The 23,613-nt window shown below is 38.9% G+C and overlaps 1 pseudogene; it reads left to right on the top strand.

Annotated features, from left to right (window-relative positions):
- The first annotated feature begins 22,649 nt into the window (after positions 1-22,649).
- On the top strand, positions 22,650-23,219 carry LOC125100591 (60S ribosomal protein L21-like; annotated as a pseudogene).
- Positions 23,220-23,613: the final 394 nt, after the last annotated feature.

Genomic DNA, 23,613 nt, shown 5'->3' with positions numbered 1-23,613 from the left:
CATCGCCCTGGGTTCAGGTAGCCGGAAGTAGCCCTGGGGAGACAATAGAGCACAGTCCTCGGAAATGGCTAGGATGAAAATGAATCAAGGTCAGTGATAGTTGTTCTCATACATTGGTCAGGCATCTGACATTTGTAAACTCCTGTTCTCTCAGCAGCCCTGCAAGCGAAACAGTATTTACCCTACATTTTAAGTGACAGAGACTTGGCTTGGTGAAGATACCTGATCAGGTTTACACAGACGTAAGTGCCAGAGACAGAGCTCAAAGGCAGATCTCTCTGCTGTCAAAACTGGGCTTTTCGAGGTGTTGACAAGGACAAAGAGCACAGGTTCTAGAGTAAGACTCAAGGATTCAAATCCCAACTTACTAATTAGATGGCCTTGGTGAATTCATTTAAGCTAACTGGGCCTTGATTGCCTCATCTATAAAATAAAGATATTTGTATCTACCCGGTGGGGTTATTGAGACCATCCAAAGAGGGAAGCTTAAATGAAGTGTCTGACCTTAGCCAGGCTAAATAAGACATTTGCTGCTGGTATTATTATTGTTGCTACACGATCATTATTTGTTGTTATGACCCTGTGCCATTGCCTCTCTGAAGAACGATATCCTAGGAGGGAAAACTGTACGTTGAATAAAAATGCCAGGTATGTGCATTTGCATGGCACATTCATGGGGCCATGAGATCCTCCCTCTTCCTGGAGTGAAGAGTTCCTGCAAGGGAGTAGTGGGTGATAAGGCTGCAGACGGATGCAGAGCTGCATTGCCCTGAAAGCTTTGAATTCCCTAGGAGATGGGCTCGATTGGGCCCTGGCAGAGACCTGCCTTGGGGGTGGTAGTCACAGAACTATCCCCAGCCGCTGAGCTTCACATCCTCGCCCCAACACAAAAGGGAAGGATGAGTGACACCTCAAACAACTTTGGAGAGTCTAACAACAATTTTCAACTTCAAACAGACCACACATAAAAGTTGAAGACTTTTGCTACAAACCCAACCACTGGGAAATCACTGCCTGGCTGACATTAATTCCCCAGTTACTGTGAAGCCATTACTGAGAATGCAACTTTTTTTTTTTTTTTTTTTTTATTCCAAGTCCTTTAACATTTCAATCTAGGGCATGGGCAATGTGGAGAAGATGCAGGTCAGGTCCTGCTTTAATCCCCAAAGTGAGTATCAGTGTTAACTCCACAAGGAATTAAGGCCCAGATGTGAGGGCAGGGAGAGATGCAGGGCAATCAGAAATCATTCAGATCCTACTGGAATTGGCTTTCTCTACGGCAGCCTCAACATACAATGGGTCACTATGATCATCGCTGGTATGGCTTGTTTGTTTTCTTAATTTTTAATCCCACATTACATTTTCACAGCATTTTGGAGTCTGTAAAGCTGATCTAAGTATGTTGTCTTCTTTGATTTCACTTGATTTATGAGGATTGGACAAGTTCAGTTTCAGAATCACAGGGTTAGAGGGAACCTCGGTGATCCTTTAAGTTTTGTTTTGGGATGAGCCATCTCAGGAGAACACGTCAATCATGGCCTCACTGCCAGGCCGTGTCAGAATTTAGGATAGTTTCCAGGTCACCAGACTTCTAGATTTAAAAATTGAAAATATTCATTGAGTATTAGTACAATGGTATGCGGCCTTGAGGTTGGGGTAAAAGTAAAATCCTGGTCTTAGAGATTCCAATCTAGTGGGAAAACAATCAGCTAGTTAGGCAATTATACCAGTGGATAGATGTACAGATGAGGTACAGTTAAGCACAGCTTGAGACAGAAATATCTATGCTTAGGTTTTCAAACTAACACAGAAATGTTTAGGGGCCACCTACTTTTAGTGTTTTGGACTAAACATGGCATAGGTCCATTATTTAAAAATAATTCATGCAAAGTAGAAATGTACAAAGTAAAAAGTAGAATTTACTTTGATGCCTCTACCCCGAGATAATGCAATGTTAAAATCCTGTTTAACATCCTTCCAGATACTTCTCTGTAGCCATCTGATTCTGCATGGTTATAAATATGGCTACAGCTATATATATATATATATATATATATATATATATATATATATACACACACACATATATATACATATATATACATATATATACATATATATACATGTATGTATATATATATTCATATATGCAATCGTGCATTGCATACTGGTTTGTAAGCTCATCTTTTTATTTTACAGTGTGACATGGACAAATGTTAATAGCAATAAAAACAGAATTATTCCATCATTTTTAAAAGTTTAATACTGTTTCACTATAGGAATATACCATATTTAACCAGTACCCTATGATGGTCATTTGGGTGTGTGCGATTCTTTGTCATTGTAAACAACAATGCGATGTGGGACCTTACACGTGCATCTTGCAAACTTAGGGGAATGTCTCTTTAGGATAAATTCCCAGAGACGGGACTGCTCTCACAACCTACACCATTGATTTGATACAAACTGCCAAGCTGCCTAAGGAGTTAGTTTCCAAATTTTAGGTCCTAGACATCCAGTTGTGGTAGAGACCTCCATACCCTTAAGCTCACTGTTAGCTCCCCAGATTCTGCAAGTAAAGGCCAAGGTAGGGGAAATGTTGGGCAAGAAGCACAATTAACCTGTGACTGGCTCTATGAGGTTCTCTATGCACATTATCTTGTGCAAGCCACGCATCATTCTTGAGAAGTTGGTTTCATCCTGTCCACTTTATATGTGAAGACTTGGAATCTCAGAAGCTGAGTGAATTTCTCAAAAAAACTTCAGTTCAACATTGGAACTTGAACAATCACGAGGCCACAATTGCCCTGGGCCCTTGGGGGATGAGTAATAAAAGTAGGGCCAAGAGGCCAAGCTTTATTTGCTTTGAATATTGCCCTCAATGCCGCTGCTCCTTTGTCCTATTCCTAACACTCTAGAGAAAATGAGTGCTAAGGATGGGTGCGGTGCCAACCCTCCCTCCAGTAAATGATAAATGTCAGCACCTGCTTGGGGCTCCTAAGTTTGGCCTTTATCTTTCCCACAGGGCTGGCTTTTTCATGAGTTGAAGTCTGAGAAATGAGTGAGTTTCCCACTTCTCTGAGATCTTAAAATAGGAAACATCAGCCAGAAGCTATGAGAGGAAGCCAGCCAAGGTGTATGTTTGCTGGAAATAAAACTGGTAGGCCCTTCAGGGCAAACGGGAATGGACTCAGGGGCATTTCTCCACCATCTGTTTCAGCCTCCAATGTGTCTTGATAGATGGGTTTTGCTTATTACTCATTACTCACCTCATCTTTCTCCCGGAGCCCTGTTCCTTGAAATATGGTTCTCTCATTTGAATAGCAATGACTAAGTGCATTGGAACTTACTTAAATACATTCTAAAAACATTAAATTGAGAACACACAATTCAGCAATGCACCAATTGCCAAACTCTAGTAAAAGCTGAAGTGATTAAAACAATTTAATGTATGAAACACGCACTCAGGAAGGCAAAGAGAAGGAGTAAGTTTTTCCAGTGCGATGTCAGCCCGGTGATATTTCGGAAGAAGTGGGTGGAGGCCATTGCCAAGAGAAAGTGAAATAATTGATGAAGACCCAAAGGAAAATGCCCTTGATCTTGAAGTTATTACTTCATTTTATGAAATACCTTAAAAGTTAATGACAGACTATAAAGTCAGAAAGTCAATTGTTTTTTCCCTCCTTGGATACAATTCTAATATGTGCATATAAACATGTCAGGCATTCCTCTAGAAAAATGACAACAACAACAACAACAACACCTATAGCCTGGGGTCTGGGTCATGTTTTCAAATAGCCTTATTATTCCTGTTATGAAGTGGACACTCAGGTATTTGGCCCGGGATTTTTATCCACACCCAAGTGACTGGGTGATTTATAACTTGCTATCCACATTCTCATAGCTGTTTGGTCAGTTTTAAAGCCTCAGACTAGGCTTGATGTTTACTCTATTAGGAAAAGAAACACACACACACACAGAGCAAATTCAGGTCATAGACTAACCACTATCTCAAGTGTTTTTGCCCTGGAAGCCAGATTCTCATTAAAACTTCCTCCTTCCCTTCTTTCCATCCTTCCTTCCTTTCCGTCTCCCTTCCCTTTCTCCTTCCCTTTCTCCCTTCTTCTTTCTTCCTTTCTTCTTTGCTTCCTTCCTTTTCTTATTTTTTGTCTTTTCCTTTTCCTTTCCCCCTCTCTCCTTCCCTTCTCTTTCTCCTCCTCTCTCTTCTTTTTGATATCCATGATTGGGGAAATAAGTGATTTCATCTTGCCTTATTCCAACTGATTTCATCCTCTTTGGTTTTTAGACATAGTGCTTAGCATCCCAGGAGAAAATGTTTCCTGTGCGACAACTGCTGCTGATACTTCCTGCTTCTTGTTAGGCTAGAACAAGTAACCAGGGAGCATCAAAAAGTAGAAAAATGAAATTGAAATCTTTTGCATTTCTCTAAACAGAAAAAAATCCTTTTGTTTATTCATAAATAAGTAAATATTATTAAGCTCCTCTGATAATAGCCCCTGTTCCTCATCCTGGGGCTATAACAATGGATAAGAGAGGGATGATTCCCGACTTTATGGAGCTCAGAGCCCAGTTGATCAATATTTACCTTAGGAAACAATGCTGTAGATATGGTCTCTTACCATTGCAAGCATTTATTTCTCTATGTATGTTACCAAGGGGCCCATGGGAGTTAACATAATCTCTGGCTGAAGAGGTAGACTTTAATTGGCTTAAATCAATTCATATAACCTCATCTCTACTGGCACAGCTATAGTATCCCTACCGTATCAGGGCTGGGTATACAAATAGTACAAACTGTTGTTCCAATTAAACTGAGGAATCTTTTAACGACTAAGGAAAGAGAACTGACTCCCCTCTCTTTCCCTTCACTACTCCCCACCCAACCCTTGTTGCACATAAATAAGGAAGCGATCCACTATTTTGTGGCCATTAAGTGGGCCAGACCTATGGGGACATGGAAAGCAAATTGGAGCACAGAAGGAAATCAGATCCTTGTAGTATCAGTAAGCTACTAGATCAAACCCTACCTGAAACGTCTTGAGTTTCAGCTGCACCCTTTATCTGTATGCCAGTTCCAGTCGGATATTCTACTACTTAGAGATGGAAGCATACTAATGCACACAGCAATGTCTTATTTATTCAATAACTTCAAGAAATAAAGTGCTCTCCTCACACAAATGTTCCACCTAACTGAAGCTGGGCACAGTGTATATCAAATCTATTTGATTTAAGCTGTTTTTGATGGGAATTGTTATAAATTAATATTATACACTTCAGCACCTTAAGAGTTATACTGAATAGAGGATGTGAAAAGTGCTCTTAAAATCCTAAATATCTCCTCCATGTTCCCAAAGTACTCCAACACCCTCACAAATTATTAGTTGGATTGGATCGTTCGTTGTCCACCTGCCAAATTTACCTGAATATTGTCCCTTTTTTAAAGGCTGTTTTTTTTCTAATTTTGCAGTTAAAATTCTAGCCTCCAGCTTCCTCTCTGTGTAAAGATCACCATGTCAACCTTTAATAGCTATTTTCTAAATGTAATTTATTGCTGATAAACCTGTTATAAGTTAGGAAACCAAACTATCAAATTTGCTAGAATTATTTGTAAAATAAGAGTGAAAGGACACTAAATAAATGCCTTGGGTTGGGAGAAGCAAGTCTTCTGTGAATCACAGCTTCCTAATCCTGTTAGTGGAACTCTAGTTTCCCTGTGAGAAACCTCAGAAGCCCCACAGAGGGGATGAGGAGTCAGTATAGCTGTGGGGTCCTGGAACCTCCAAATACAGCTTCATTTCCATTTTTGTCTCCATTTGGCCCATTTTTATTCCTTATAAAACAGATAATAAGGGTTCTAGAAAAGTTTTTACTTAAAAAAAAAAAAGGAATCATTTCTTTTTTTTTTTTTTTAAGATTTTATTTATTTATTTGACAGAGCGAGATCACAAGTAGGCAGAGAGGCAGGCAGAGAGAGAGAGGAGGAAGCAGATTCCCTGCCAAGCAGAGAGCCCGATGTGGGATTTGATCCCAGGACCCTGAGATCATGACCTGAGCCGAAGGCAGAGGCTAAACCCACTGAGCCACCCAGGCGCCCAGGAATCATTTCTTTAAGAACAAAAATGGAAACTCTTCCTCCATGCTAGTTTATATGATAGAATAGCATTTTACCATTCTACTTGTTCTTTACTTGGTAAAATATATTCCACTAGTGGGTAAACTCTCAGACGTGGAAACTTACCAGTACGGTGCCAATGAATGCAAGAAATCGAAGGACTGCAAGCACTGCCTTGTAGACTCTAATGGCTTAAATTTAGTTTTACAAACGTTACTTATTCAAATCTCACTTCAACAAAATTCATCTTTGTAAGGTCAACATTTTACCAGGTTCCATTAAATCTAAGATGGCACCAATTTTAAGGGACACCATTACTGGAGGTAGCAGGAAGAAAGAAAGGACTGCAATGAGACCATGAACTACACAGGCCTTTTATGCACCACTTCACATGCAACAGCTCTGTGCAGCCTTTGGCCCATTTCTATCTTGGTCTGTGCCCCAGAATTCCTCTGACCCTGCAGTGTGGGATGCCTGCACTTGGTACTGGAATAAGTGCAATGAAAACTGTGGACAGGTCATGCCTCATGGGGCAACCTGTGGCCAGCTAGACACAATATCCTCAGGCAGATGGTTCTGAGCCAAATTTTATAAGGCTGCTCACAGAAGGTGCAGGATGAATTACTCATTGCCTACAGCCATGGCCATGCCATAACACTGCCTTGCATTGACATTCCCTCCTGCCCTATTCATACACTCACTGCTGGCCCTGGAAACCCATCCCCCCAAATTAAACTACCTGCATTCCCTTGCTACAAACAGTAGATCTCAGGAAGGTGCTATGAATAGTAAGACACATTGCGAATTCAGTTGTGAAAATATTTGTATCTTAGAATCATGAAATACAGTAATCTATGAGAATAAGATACAGATTTGTTAAGTAAACAAACTGATATCAGAAAACAACACCTCACTCCAAAATAAATCACAAATTTAATAAGCCTGCAATTTTAAAAAAAAATTTATTATTTTTATTTATTTATTTACTTATTTTGCATATGGTTCTGCTTTAGTGTCTATTGCTCTGTGTCTCTGTCTACACCCTTGGGCAATATTCCCTGCCGAGCCCAATAAGGATGCTTTGCTCCTGTAAACTCCTCAGCCATCCAAGAGAGATTGAATTATGTTTACGTCAGTCTCTGCAGAAAGGCAGAAAAATACATTAGGGACTTTCACAATATTTCTTCACACCTGCACCTATAAGGTTTACTAAATGACACCTCCATCCATCCAAGTATTTATAATAGAAACTGGAAATTGTCATTAATACCTCTTTCCAAGCCATGATACTCAATTCATTAACAAGTTATGTTGAACCTGTCTCTTTAAAATTTCTCAAATCTGTACATTTCACCCTATCTTTGCTACTATCATTTATTTCTCCTGCCATGCCACCACTATCTTTTACCTAGACATTCACTGTATCTGAACTGGTTCCCACTTCCACTTTATCTGCTTCAATCCATTTCCCATACTATTCCATCCACCCACCCATCCACCCATCTATCCATCCATCCATCTATCCACCCATCTATCCATCCACTCACCCACCCATCCATCATCCACCCATCAACCCATCCATCCATCCATTCATCCTCCACATTTTTCAACTATTTATTTAATGTCTATGTGCTAGGCACTGTGTTAGGGTTTGAGAATTCAATGTTATCAATATCATCTTTGTCCTCATGAGTCTTACAGACAAGTTTGAAAATCGGAGTATTCATCACATTGTGTGCCCTCCTTAATGCCTATCACCTGCACTGGGTGTTATATGCAACTAATTAACTAATTAATCATTGAACACTACATCAAAAGCTAATGATGTACTATATGTTGGCTATTGAATTTAAATTTAAAAAAAGAAAATACACACGCTTAAAAAAATCGTAGTATAAAAAAACCACACATACCATAAATCTGCAAATTTTTCTACCTTTCTTTGGTGATACCTAATTGTTCTCTAAATATGCTCCAAAATCCTTAGCAAGCTTTATAAGGTTCCTCATGATTTGGCCTATGATTCTATGTCTTTAATCTCCAGTCTCACTATACCTCCCACCCTGAATTTCCCTATCACATGAACACATTTTCTGGACTCTAGATACCCTGGCTTTCTATCAGGTCCTATGGCACCAAACTTCTTCCTATCTCAGGTCATCAGACTTTCTCCTATTCCTCTGGAATATTCTTTTCTTTCCTCTTTCCCTTGTTAACTCTAATCCCCTTCATTGGGAAAGTCGTCCATGAAAATTATACTAGGTTGAATTCCACTCTTTTAAAAGCTCACTATATGTTACTCTACTCATTAAGTATTTAGTAAAATAATTTTTAAAAATGTAATGTCTATGTTCTTTATCAGACTGTAAGCCTGTGGATAGCAGGGCCTTGCTGCATTGTATACCTCATGATTAGATCAGCGTTTTTCATATAGAAAATGCTCCAAAATACTTGTTAAATGAGCCTCAGAAAGGTCTTCTATGATAGTTAGGTAAAAAAAATATATATTGGGCAATGATTCAGGAAAAGTATCTACATTTTACCCTTATCTTTGTTGGCTACATTTCTTTAACTTGTAAAATAAGTGGATGCCTGCAGAGATCTAAACTCCTTAGATTTTTGAGTTTCAATGTCTGTAACATAGAGGACTTAAGAATTTAAGGATTAAACCTCCAAAATCTGATTTTTCATAGCTACCTGAATTTTAAGCATGCTGGCATGTCATAGCCCTCCTGTTATATTTTAGGGAATCCAAATTGAAAATATTTAACATGCAGATAGAATCTTGCTTTAATTGTGGTATGTAACATGTCAACAAATATATAATCAGTAGAAAAATATACCTGAGCAAATAAAACCAAATTTTTGTGGTAGATTCTGAAAAGTAGCTTGAAAGAAATAATACAAAAATTTAAAAACCATCTCTAGAATTTCAAATCATTTTATTTCAGGTTTTTATAACCTTCTTCTCTTCTAATAATTTGAGCTAATAATTTATTGAGCAATTGCTATGTTCCAATAAAATATTCTATTTAATATAATACGGTGATATTAACTTTGCTTTGTTAGTGTTTCATGATGCATTTTTTCCCATCTGTTTACTTGCAACCCAGCTGCAACTTTACATTTAACTTTTATCTCTTATAAATGGCATATAGATAAGGCTTTTCAAAACACTCAATTTTGTAAAGAGTTTTTAATTCATTTACTTCGATTGTGATTACTGACACCTCCTGGCTTTCTGTTTTTTCTTTTGCATATTTATTCTTTATTTCTTTATTCCCGCTTTCCTGCCTCTTTTGGATTCCTTAAGTGTTTATTTAATATTTTCTTCTCTATTAATCTTCTAGTTATATATTTCTGTATTTTATTTTTAGCAATTATCCTAGAAATTTCAACATGCAACCCTGATTTTAAAAGTCTATGTTAATACTTTTACCACTTCCTAAGTAACAAAAGAAATATTTCAGTTTCACAACATTGTTTTTGCTCTTCCACTCTTTGTGCTATTGTTTACCTACTTTTTATTTCTATAATGTTATAAACTCTGCAAGACTGTTTTATTTTTGCTTTGAACAGTTCATAATTATTTATGTTCACTTATCTATTTATCCTATCTGATGTTTTATATTTCTTCCTGCTTCCATTAGGGATCATTTACCTTCAGCCTGAAGATTTTCCTACAATATTTCTTGGACTATCTATTTGCTTGCAATGGATTCTCTCATATTTGGTTTATCTAAAAAGGTCTTTCTCATATAGGGCTATAGATTGGCAATTTCCCCCCTCTCGTCACTTTAATGATGTGATTCCATTGTCTTCTGATCCCAATAACAATAATAATTAAAAGTTAGTTATTTGTCTTATTGGTGGGTTTTTTTTTAAGGTAATCATTTTTTGTTGTTGTTTTTTCCCCCCTTCTGGTTGTCTTTAAGACGTTTTGTCTTTTAATTTTTAATTGCTTGAATAAAATGTGACTATGTAGTTCATTGCTTTTATCTTACTTAAAGTTTATGGAGCTTCTTGAATCTGTGGGTTAAAAGTTTTCATCAGTTTTTGGATATTCTTGACTATTATCTATTCAAACATTTCCTTCTGCCTCAATGTTTCCTCTCTACCTGAAACTAACTACAGGTTTTGTATCTTTTGATTGCTTTCCATATTCCTCTTGTTCATCCTATTCTTTTTTTTTTCTTTGTGCCTTAACTTGGATATTGTCCATTGACTAGCTGTGAATTTACTACTTAAATCTTCTACTATCTCAGACAGCTGTTTGAATATTTATGTTTTGCAATTCTAGGATGTCCATTTGATCCTTTTTATGTACTATAATTATTGGCTAAAATCCTAAAATTTTCCATCTTTTTATCTATTTTGTCAATTTTCCCACTGTTTTCCTTAGCATGCTAATCATAGTCATTTTATTTATTTATTTATTTATTTTCATAGTCATTTTAAACTCCTTACACATACACTCCAATCCCCAGGTTTCTGCAAGTATGTCTCTATTCAGTCTTTATTTATTTATTTTTTTTTTCCTGACTATTGCTCACATTTTCCTGCTCCTTTTGGGTCTAGTAATTTTTATTTTATTTCTTTTTATTTTATTTCTGAACATTGAGATAAAAGAACCATAGGTCTCCATATAATATTTCTACCAATAGGAGTTTCCCCTTCCCTATTAGACAGATAGAGGGAGGAGCTGATCACTATAATCCCATCAACTATTGGTTGGATTGTGATTGGATTTCAGTTTTAGTAAGATGCATTCCCTCTCGGGTTCTTCAGGCTTGGCCCTCCCAGGCTTTTGATTGTCTTAATTTCCTCAACTCTGGGAGTGTAAGCTTTGCATATTTTGGATTTAGTCCTTTTGTTCTATACTTTTGCAAATTAAATATTTGGCAAATGCCTTGAGGAAGAGACTAGTTGTGTATTTAGGCCTCCTCACTCTAGCGGGACTTTTTCACTAAACACTTAGGGGTGACCAATTCATTCTGGCTTTCCTGGAACTCTCTTTGTTTTAAAACTTAAAGATCCACTTTCGGGGAGCCCCTGAGTCCTGGATAAATTACAACTGGCCACACTTAACATGCACTGCAAGAGTGTGGGTGTTTTCACTTTTCCTTTCTCCCCAGGCACTCAGTTTCCCATACCCTCCTAGAACTCAGCAAATTTCCCTTATGTTAGGTTAGGGGCTCTTTTATTTTCTGGTTTATCACATCAGCTCTTGACTGCCGAAACCTCTGCTGATTTATCTTCCCTGTATAAAATCCCTCAGTTTGGTTCAAGTCCAATTCTTAGGCCAGTCCTAGAATTTGCAAATGTCTCCAATTAAGAAAACTACCAGAAGCCATTGAATGTCCTATTTAGGGATCTTCCTCCTCTGCAATGTTAATTTAGTTCCCATTGCTTTGTTCCTATAGCTCTCTTTTGTTTTTTAAAAGTGTATTTTTGTAAACTGGTTATTACAATGGGCATTTTTGCCTACCATATCCTCTTATAGCCAACCTTAAGGCACGAGTCCATAGATTATGACTCTCAATAGGTAAACTTTGTGAGGGAGATGCCGTTATTATTTCCACTTTATGAAGAGATCAGGGAGGTTAAATGAGTTTCACAGGATCATGTAGCTTGTTAAGAGCCTATCCAGAATCCAAACTCAGACGGTCAGATCCAGTGCTTTTATTCTATAAATTATAATAATATCCTTTTAAAAACTGGGAAACTGAGGTTCAGAAAACTTGATTTTCCGAAGGGCTCAGGGAGAGTTTGGGACTGAGTGAGGAGTAAACCAGTGCAGCGGACTCTTGGTCCTCAGCTCATTTCAGAGTCATGTAAGGGGACATCGAGCATCACACATACATAAAGAAACTGGTACTACTCTAGATATAGGTATTATACAAAGGAAAAATACATGCAGTGAAATTCATACATCATTAATTTCCAGACTGTATGTACGGAACTTCATTAATTTATACTGTGTATACACTGTCACATTTTATCCAAGGGCTGATATCACATAAAAATAACTTCGACAAAAATTCTGTTAAAAATGTATGTCTTTTTTTTAGAAATATCAATAAATAAAATATACTAGCTGCAAAGGCTTTTTAACCAGTGGAGTTGCTTTTCCTCATAAAAAAACACAGGGGAGGGGGAGCTCTTCTAAAGCAAAGTTACTAAGAACGCTGATTTGAAATGGTAGTAGGAAGTAGGCGAGAATCTAAAGGGATTCTTTAAAATCTTATTTCTTTCAATTAGGCTGGTCTGGTTTCTTTCCTGAGAGTCTCTTTGTCCCTCCAATTAAAAATAAAAATATATCACCATAGTGACTGAGGAAATGACTCCCTTTTTGTGGAGGTAGAGAAAGACAATGCCAAAATGATGGAATTTGAGTAAGAACAGAAAATAATCACTTGCTTCCAAATAACTCTCCTGTTTTGGCTTGTTTGTTCTCTGAAGAGTCCACTATTAGGCCTTCTCCTTTGGACTAATGCCTGATGGGGGTGAAGTTCCTGTTAAAATGGAAATATTTCCTGCAGTGTGTACAGGAATAGGCATTTACTATATAGCAGAGACCAACTTAAGGGGTCCTAGGGAGGCGGTCCTGACCAACCAAAGGGCAGTGTTGCCAACCAAGGCAACACTAAAGAACAGGGGTAACTGATTCTGCCCCCCTTTCCTTCCCAACATGCCTTCATCCTGGTGTGATCCCCAAAGGAACATTTAGCCTTGGGTAGCTCCTCTATATGATTTATGGCACCTCAGAGCCCATCTACACAACAAGTACAGGAGTGGCTCACATTAGTTGTTTAGATTGACTATAATCATGCACTGTGTTAGGAACTCAAGGCTGGAATATGATAAGGCCATCTAGGTAGCGACACAGATTCACACTTGGCCATCTATTCTTTTCTTCAGCAAGTATTTATGGAATACCAGTTACATGACAGGTATTGTTTTATGAGTTTAGAATATAGTGATGAAAATGACAGGCATGAGTAATTTCCAGAATTTCCTGTAACTAAGAACGGTGGGAAAGCATGCTGGCTAGGAAAAAAATACATATAGACAAACAAAATATTATAAACGAAATAAACATATCTACCAGCATCGAATCTGTCACAGATTTTCTCCGAATTCTACGATATCCTCAGAGCGTATCAAAACCTCAGCAAAGAAATGAACAGTGCTTTGCACGCCTAAGGCTACTAGCATTCATCCAAATCAATGTGTTCTAATGTCCCTGTTTCTCCAAAGAAGTCCCAAATAACCTCAGCAGCTGTATTTCAGCAGCAGAAATGTGGCTGCCTGGTCCAATCTCTGTCTTAATGTGGTTCCAATGTAGTGCTCATTAATAAGTCAATAAATAAGTAAATAAATAAATAAAGGGAGTGGGAAGTGGAAGCAGTATGCAGGGAGGAGCCAGTTGCAGAGGTTCAAGGAAAAAAAAAAAGATAATGCAAGCAACTGAGGCAGAACAGTGTATAGTACTTGATGAATTATTGGGCATTCAGAAGCCTCTGTGACCTTTGAGAAAATTCACCAAATTTCTAATCTTCAGACATATGCAATATACTGACTTCCTTTCATAAGACATCTGTAAATGTCAAGACACTCTCTAAGCTCATAACAGAAGGGACCCTTCCTCCCTGCTGGTCACTTCTCGTGAGAAGTAACCAGCCGTCATCAAAGATGAGCTCAAGGGGGGCCTGGGTGGCTCAGTGGGTTAAAGCCTCTGCCTTCTGCTCAGGTCATGATCCCAGGGTCCTGGGATCGAACCCCTGTATCGGGCTCTCTGCACAGTGGGGAGCCTGCTTCTCCCTCTCTCTCTGCCTGCCTCTCTGCCTACTTGTGATCTCTGTCTGTCAAATAAATAAATAAAATCTTAAAAAAAAAAAAAAAAAAGATGAGCTCCAGCATGTTCTTCCACATCACTAAGATGGCTGGGAGGTCCTGAATTTCATTTCCTTCTGTTTTGTGTTCTGAGTGTGAATCTTCTTTTGTTTAGAGCCAACGAGTGGTAAATATCAAGTCCTTGACTTTCTCAGACCTATGGGACTAGTGTAGAAAAAATAAAAGGGCTTTCCATAATTTTATGCTCCTTTCCTAAGCTGACCTCTCCTCTCCGTTTAGAGTTCTATGTACACAGAGAAGTAATAAAACATGGCAGAGCACAGCACAAGGTTAAGAGGTCATACCTTCACATTGGGGTGTGTTTTGAAATGTTTCTATGAGACTCAGAATCGGCCTCAAACCTCAAACCTGAGTCCCCTGCTCTTCTGCTGCTGCTTAAATTATCACCCTAGCATTTTGTAAAAAGACTCGATTTTCCCTAGGAGTATCAGCAGTTTATACTGCAGTCTCCAACATCACCTTCGTTCAGTTGAGGTCCCAACTTAAGAATTTACCAAGTGTGTGATCTCGGGGAAATCACCTTAGTATGCTTCAGTTTCTTCTTCTATGAAATGGAAACCAATAACAATGCCTATCTCATACAGTTGTTTTAAAGATTAAATGGGGATGAGCTTTAAAATTCTTTGCACAGTGCCTAGCAAATAGTAAACACGAAGGCATGTTTGCCGCTGTATTTATATACGTGCATATGCACTCACACAGCTATAACCTGCAGAAAGGAAGCTCAAGAATTTTGGTCAAGAACTTGAGTAATGGGCACCTGGGTGGCTCAGTCATTAAGGGGTTATCTTCAGCTTAGGTTATGATCCCAGCGTCCAGGGATCGAGCCCTGCATCAGGCTCCCTGCTCAGCAGGAAGCCTGCTCCTTCCTCTCTCACCCCTGTGCATGTGTTGTTTCTCTCTGTCAAATAAATAAATAAAATCTTAAAAAACAAAAAAAACTTGAGTAATGCACTCTACACAAGTATGTATGCATATATGTGTATGTGTATATGAATACACACATACGTGTATTTTTCAACTCAAGTCCTTGACTTCATTCCCTAGCCAGCATGTTGAGACATGCTTACCCTGCCTCATCACTGTGCACCAAACATGGCATGGCCCTAGGACAAGGTAACCATTGGCATCTCAATCAAAGAAAGTCAGCTGAACTCAGAAGCAACGGGTCTATGAGTTTCTCTTCTTTTTCAGAATCTCAGTCTTTTGCCTATTGAATTATCCCTTATTTTATCTAATTTATTTAATTTGTCCCTAGCTTGGGCATTTGTTTCTCTCTTCCAGAACTTGGTGTGGTGTGTCTTTTAATGATAATATATATTCTTTCGTGCTGACTCTCTAAATACCCTTTCTGTATCTAGCACCCAATCATACATTCCTAGTAACAACCCTCCCTCAAGTCCACTGGGGTTCTGTGTCTGCTAAGTGTCTGGCAAAATGGACCCCCAAAGGGCTCTCTTCATTGCCTGAGCTCTGTTCTCCACATCCCCTTTGCTTCCTTCCTTGGTGTTCTTCCCACAGTATCCCAGGCTTCTCTCTATGTGTACATCTGTCATCAACTTTTTTGGTCTCACAATTGTTCTTTCTTTTCTCAGCAAACTTGTGGTTTATTATAAAATTAGCATTCCCCAAACCCACAAGCATGAATGTCCATGTGAACACCCACATATCCAGACACACACAGAACTGTACTTTAGAAGACAACTAGGTATAGCATATATTGAACAAGGAAAGAATCACAAATTGTTTTTATTTTTTCTTTCCATGCTGTAGGAGCCACACATAGGTGAAGCCAAATCAGAAAGTGGTGACTTTAACATTTCTTTTGATCATAGACCATGAGACTTTGCATATAATTTCAGTGGTGGTGGGTGAGTTTAGGCTTCATATGTCTTTGGACCACAGATTAAGAATCACTGCTGTATAGAGATGCATTAGGCTCTACAGGAGTGCCTGGGTGGCTCATTCTGTTAAACATCTGCCTTCAGCTTAAGTCATGATCTCAAGGTCCTGGGATCAAGCCCAGCGTCAGGCTCCCTGTTCAGTAGGGAATCGACTTCTTCCTCTGTCTCTCCCTACTTGTGTTCATGTTAGCTCTCTCTGTCAAATAAATAAAATCTTTTAAAAGAGAGAGAGAGAGAGATGCATTAGGTGTTATAGTAAGTAAATCAAGTGAGCAAATAAGTAAGTACATAAATAAATGGTAGCATTTGTCAAGTCCCCACCATATAATGCAATGTTTTGGATTTTCTCACTACTCCTGGAAGCCAGCTATTACTGTTTCCATCTTGCAAATAAAGAAACTGAACAGGAATTAAAGAAATTAAACAATTGATCTAAAGCCATTCATCTGGCAAATAACAGAGCTGGGATTGGTCTAAAGCCTGGCCTTTCCCTCTGGTCCATTCTACCCTCTGGTCTTTGGACCTCATACAGGTTTGGGATTGGCACTATCCACTATCCAAGCCCACTGTATATTGAATGGCATCACAGTGAGGTCCCTGAGCATTTATAGAGTTGATTCAAATTACAAGCCTTAGTTTCATGCCACAAGGATGACGAAAATTAGCTGCAGATGGTTCCCCTACTAGCTGTAGTCATTAGCTCTGACATGCCACTCAGATCAGAGTTGTATGTTGTCTCCAGAGCATCTTAGACAATGCAATTCCCATGCATCGAACCCTCCACATAATTTACGCAGGAACAGCCCTGCGTCTTGGTTTGAGTTTTCCATAGACTTGTCTCAATAGAGTTGGAAGGCTTTGATGCAGTGCTTAATTTTCAATGCCTATTGTCTTTTTTAAAAAGAGCACGCCAAGTGTAGCCCGACACGCCTTTGAAGTTGTCACCATGTCAGCGTTCTGACATGTAATGACCGTAGGATTTGCCTTCCAATTTTAACTATTTCTACTTGAGGAAGGAAATTTACACAGTGGGAAAATATGTGGCCCTTTGCTTTGTTTCCTTTCCTTCTGGGGGAGAGTTATTCATGTGTATCTTGAATACAATAAGAAATAGCACACGCTACTATCAGGATGTTCTCGGAAACATTATCTCGAGCTTTTATTCTCATAGCTGGATTCCACTGTAATTCTCACGTGGCAGGAGTGAACTATTAATAGGATCCCAACATTTTTTTTTTTTCTAGTAGACCCTGGAGAAGTCTCCCTTGCCATGTGAGTGAAAGGCAGATTGGATCTTGACACGATATATCGATTTATTTTCCAGAACAGTAACTTTACTAAATAAATCATTTCAGCGCTTGATTGTTATTTATACATGCAAATCTGGTTTTCATTTGTTAGACCCGGACAGGAGGAAAGCTAATAATCTCATCAAAAACTGAATATTTTCCATTTTGGAAAGGGCACAAAGTTCATAATCACATGACCTGAACTCTGCCATGGGCGGGTAAACCAAACGCCTCCCTAATATGTCCTACAGACACACAGCACTGAGATAGGAGGACCCTGGGGAGTTTGCAAGCGTGAGTCTCAACCGAGGCCAATGACTACTTGGCCTTCCTCCTAGCATCACGTTATTTGTTGCTAGTGGAGATATACTGAGAGGAAGAAAGTGGGAAAAGGTGAGAACAAAGACAGAGAGTTTAAAATCTTGGGCATTTATTTAGCAACATGAACTTTGAATTAAATTAGAGGAATTGAATTTGTAAACTGGGTTCCCCTCATAGTAGAAAAAACCTGATTATATCTGGAAGAGGTTCCAACTTCATAAGCTGGGATATAAGGGTTCTGGGAAGATACATCTGTCTCCAGTAGTTCCCACACTGTCATGAAAGTCCACCCTTGTTTTAAAAACCCTTGTTTTTAACAACCTTGTTTAAAACAAATCCCTTGTTTTAAAAACCATCCTCTCCTTTCTAATTCCCTTTTAATGTGCAAATAAAATAGCCAGTTCCATACATCTTCGGTGATAGGATGTGTTCTCTGTTCATTTCATTCCCGTTGATCCGTCTTATCCTACTTTTTGTAAGAAAGAAGTTGTCTAACATAATAATTCATCATCTGTGCTATGAGAGAGCAAGAGAGAAGCTCATGAGTTTCTTGGTACCCAGTCACTGCTCAGATACTCTGAAGATCCAGAGCAAACGAGGCTTGTTGGCTCAAAGAAGAAAGATACTAATTAGAAATGACTGTCTTTATGACAAGGGGTACTGGGATATGGCTGGGAACCTGGGAAAGTGTAAAAAGGATGGAGAGATGGAGACAGAACAAAGAAAAATACCAAAGGGTACAAATGTGTAATTAGAAGTACTTAGTGTCTTTGTATCTTTCTGGTTGGTGCTTGATATCTTTGTATCTTTCCCATTGGTCGACACACCCTACATGCCTTCCAGCTGTTATAGGGTGTGAAAGCAGGGTTACTTTTGGTAGCGTGTGGCTTTTCTTCCCAGATAGTTCGCACCTCATAGGCTAAAGCCCAGAAAAGAGAGGAAAAAAAGAACCATAGAGTGGTGTGTAAGGGAGGCAGACATTCCTTGCCTAAATCAAACTTTGGCTCAGGGGCTGGCCTCATTTGGAAATTTGAGCAAAGATCATTTAGAGAAAAAAAAAAAAAAAAGGAATAGTTTTCTCTCTCCTTAGAGAAGTTCTTTGTGGGCCGATGTCAGGCTTTTCAGGCAACTTCCCACCTTTAGAAAATCCATCTGACATCAGACTGTGGAACTGCATCTCCCAGGTGTTCACAAACCTTCTAGGTTTGTGAGGCGATGGTTACGTGGTCCCTGCCTGAAGAGCTTTTGGGTTTTACAGGCAAATGAGGAAGGTAGGGTAATGTTTGTATCAAGACAAAGGTAGCAGATACTTGGGGACCCTCTTTGGCAGTGAGATGTGGGACTTCAGAGCAGTGTCCTCTCATCTTCCTTGCATTTGTGGGGTCTTTTTTTTGCTTTATTTTATATTGCTACTTTCAGTTTAATTTGTTCCAGTTCTAAGAGGATTACGCTTTTCGTACCATCCTTGTGATGATTAATGTGTACTAATTGTTTTACCTTTGAATCAGGACTCTTTGGAACTGTCTAGGCAAAATCTCCCTTTTGTAAGAGGCAGGGCTGATGAGCAGGAATCCCAGGGGGTCCCCTGCACTGCTTCAGGTTGATGTAAGGAGAGAGATTAAAGAAAGTACGGAAAGTAGCTTCCTTTTTGATTATGCCCCAATGGAAATAGTGTTGTCCCACACATTGTATTAACTATTCTGGTGGCTTAAAAAATAGAATCAGTCTGAGCAGTTAAAGAGGCCCTAATGAGAACTCTTACAGCTATGGGGCTTGCCTTTGTCATATTAGAAAAAGCAATGCTGTGATTTGTCACTAATTTTCATTCCTGTTGCCTGGTTCAGCCAAGAGACCAGTGGCCTAATGAGCAATGTAAATCATATCTCTGTCTTCGGATTTTCAGGTGGCGAGGACTATGAAGGCAGGAGAAGGAAAAGACCTGAGGAACGATGACAGTGGAAGAATAACGCAGCCTGAGATGTCCCTTGCTAGGAATAAACCTGGGGATCAACTTTTTCAAGCTTTTGTTCAAGCTTCAAATCCCTGCAGACACGAAGTGGCAAATAGCCCAAATTTTTAGAAGGCATATTTAAATTTACTTCAAAGATTTCTAAGAGTCATTCCACAAACATTTCCTAAAATGGCCCCCAACATTCGTGTGAACTGCTACCACTGAAGAAAAGGAAGAAAAGAAGGAAGAAAGGAAAAGAGGGGGAGAGAAAGGAAGAAAGGCACAAATGAGCAATTTTGCGATTTCATAAGGTTCTCTTTTAGCAGCATAATTACAATTTTAGTTGTCACTCAGGTTGAATGACATATCCTAGCCAGTTGCTTTTGAAGCTGGCAGCATGTCAGGAATGCCTGGTGAACTTTGTGAGAGGTAAAGGTCCCTGGGCTCCGAACCCTTACTCCATCTCCTATGTACTCTCACCGGTAGGAGAGACATAGCGTACAGGCACAGCGTAGGGCCCAGGAATTTGTTATTTGTTTTCATTTTTTAAATGGCCCTAGGTAATTTCTAATAGAGAGTAGTTTAAGGAGTAGATAATGAAAGGCTGAATCATGTTCAAATACATTCCGCTCAACGAGTGGGTTCTAAGACCCGGTACGATGTGCCTATGTGGGACTTGGTAGTAGATATGAAAGAAGAAAGCAGAAATAAAAGTTGACAAGGTCTTCCTGCATGCTTCTCTTCACAATCAAGGAAAAAATATTTCTAAAATATTCCCATGGAAATCATGAAAGCTGTGGGAGATGCAAAGAATATTTCAGTTGTATCTGTGGTTCTCTTAATTTAGATATTTTAATTGTGGGGGAAAAAATGCTATTCACAAGACAAAGCTAGATGCATTGTATATGGATTCGCTGGGAAAAGTAGGGGCCTGTGAAGTTAGTCTGGCAAAAAATGCACTAAAGCATATTTTGAGAGTAGACAGAGGCCAGGAAGTAGGGTGACCAAGTTGTCCTAGCTTTCCTGGGACTTCCTCTGTTTTAAAATGAGAAACTGGAGCTGTTCTGGCTTTAAAACTGGAAGTCTCACATCCCGGAAAGTCCCTTAGTCTCAAGTAAATCAAGATAGTTGGTCACCCTACAGAAGACCATCCCCTTCAGCATGGTCAAAAATAGATCATTTCTGTGACACAACCAGTCTATTCACCCCAAAAATCATCTGTGTTGACCTTTTGCCAAGATTAGCTGACTGTGGTTTTCATGCTACTGACTGATCAGCACAGAGCAAATGGTCAAATACCTCAAGGAAAACTCACTGAAGAGTGCCAGAAGCCCTCGGCCAGAGCTCTCATGTTGCCCTTTCTTTTTTTTTTTTTTCTTTTTTTTTTTCTTTTTTTAAAGATTTTATTTATTTGTCAGAAAGAGAGGAGCTAGAGCGAGCATAGGCAGACAGAGTGGCAGGCAGAGGCAGAGGGAGAAGCAGGCTCCCTGCCAAGCAAGAAGCCCAATGTGGGACTCGATCCCAGGATGCTGGGATCATGACCTGAGCCGAAGGCAGCCTCTTAACCAACTGACCCACCCAGGTGTCCCTCATGTTGCCCTTTCTTGCTGTACGATCTCAAGCATCATCAGTGGGTTGAACTTCTACCCTCTGACATAATATTAGTTCAAACATGTAAGCTTTGACATACAAAGTTTATAATACACATGAAAGCACATTATAAGTTTTAAAGCTTCATACAAATGATTAACAGGACAAAGATCATAAAGCCAAAACCATATGTAGAAGGAAAACCTTCTACTAGAACAGAAGGAGTATGGTTTGTAAGTTGAATAAATCAGGACTGCAGGCCCAGAACGTAAATAAATAGCAAGGTTTCCTTAAACACATTCCTGGAGCTGGCATCCATCTTGGTTTAAAAAGTCCTAATTTAGGTCAGGTGGCTCTGGGTCCAGCCTGAGGGGACAAATCATAGTTTGATTAAGCCAACCATGGGATCTCTACGACCCTTTCCTAGAGACTGGTGTAGTTATGTCATGTTATCCATAGCCAGAGAAACACAGGAACAGACTGCTGTTTGGGGCAAGTTTAGAGGGGCCTAATAAAAGTGTTAGTAGCCCAAGTGGAAACACTTTTTGCCTTTCTTTCTGCCCTCTTGCTTTGGAAGTTGTTCCATGAGAATGCAGTGAGGACTGTGGCTACCATCTTGAACCAAGAAGAGAGACAATGCTGAGGATCACAAGATGAGGGGTAGAAAGGTCTGGGTCCTTGATAACACGATTAGGTAGTTGACACTGATCACTCCTGGATTTATTTCTAGATGAGATAATAGATAGCCTAATCTTTAAAGCATGGTTGCTCAAAATGTCAATCATAAAATAGTGCCATTCCATGGCTATTTGTTACTGGTTCATGTTAAGTACAGAATTTGAAAGGACTTATAAATTTCATAACAGTTTGATGGAGTGATTTTATGTCTACTGAATCTAACAAAAGACTTTTGAACATATATATATATTTTTGTTGTTGTTGTTGTTGTTGTTATATATATATGTATCTTCTTACTTCATCTTCTGTTAACTCTTTATCATATTTTACAGAAGTACCAATCCATGATATATGAGAAATTAGAGGAAGAAGTGAACTAGTTATTTGTTTCAGATACTTTGAGAAGCATTGCTTAAAGCCAGGTTTCAGAAAACTGTTAGGGCCAATTTAGTCCAATGCCCTTTTTTATACACAAAGTTTTATTGGAACACAGCCACACCTTTGTCTTCATACTATCTATAGATATGTCCATCCTACAAGGGTGGAGTTAGTCTATCCTGCAGAGACCTTATAGCCTATGGAGTCTAAAATATTTACTATCTGGGGTGCCTGGCTGGCTTAGTTGGAAGAGCATGCAACTCTTGATCTCAGGGTTGTGAGCTTGAGTCCTATGTTGGGTGTAGAAATTAAATAAGCAAACTTTTTTTAAAAACTTTAAAAATGTTTTATAAAACATTTATTATCTGGCTCTTTAAAGAAAGAGTTTATAAGTCTTTGCTTTAACATTCTCAGCTGTATATTCTCCTAGTTTCAGTAGAAGTAATTCTAACTTATGCGGAACCGCCATCTTCCAGTAATTGGCCAAAATGACCAACACAAAGGGAAAGAGGACATATATGTTATATGTTCTCTAGGCCTTTTAGAAAACATGGAGTTTTTCCTTTGGCCACATATATGCAAATCCACAAGAAAGGTGATACTGTGGACATCAAGGGAATGGGCACTGTTCAAAAGGGAATGCCCCACAAATGTTACCATGGCAAAAAGGGAAGAGTCTACAATGTTACTCAGCATGCTGTTGGCATTGTTGTAAACAAACAAGTTAAGGGTAAGTTCCTTGCCAAGAGAATTAATGTACGCATTGCACATATTAAACATTCAAAGAGCCGAGATAGCTTCCCAAAGCGTGTGAAGGAAAATGATCAGAAAAAAAAGGAAGCCAAAGAGAAAGATACCTGGGTTCAACCGAAGCGTCAGCCTGCTGCACCCAGAAAAGCACATTTCATGGGAATCAATGGAAAGGAGCCCAAACTGTTGGAACCCATTCCCTATGAATTCATGGCATGATAAATGTAAAGAAAATAAAAGACCTCAAGACTGTAAAAATGTTTCTCTTAATTGAGTAGAAGTGCAGTGTCCTTTCCCCAAAAAAATATTTAAAGCAAAAAAATGAAAAATAAAAATATAATAATAAAGGGAAGTAATTCTAACTTACATATGCAATTGACCTTGAATAGTAACATGGGGTTGGGGTGCTGATCTCCCTCACAGTCAAAAAACTAGGTATAACTTTTGACTGCCCCAAAACTTTACTAATACCCTACTGTTAACTGGAAGCCTTACTCATAACAGAAATACTTGACTAACACATAGTTTGTATATGTATTACATACTGTGTTCTTAAAATAACACTAGCTAGAGAAAAGAAGATTTTATTAAGAAAATCATAAGGAAGAGAAAATGCATTTATAGTACTATATTGTATTTATTGAAAAAATGCACATATAAGTGGGACTCACGCAGTTTAAACCCATACTGTTTGTCAACTGT

This window comes from Lutra lutra, chromosome 5 (assembly GCF_902655055.1).
Source record: "Lutra lutra chromosome 5, mLutLut1.2, whole genome shotgun sequence".
In the NCBI taxonomy this organism is placed as follows: Eukaryota; Metazoa; Chordata; class Mammalia; order Carnivora; family Mustelidae; genus Lutra; species Lutra lutra.
Note: the sequence above shows the minus strand (reverse complement) of the source record. Positions and strands in the feature narration are given on the sequence as shown.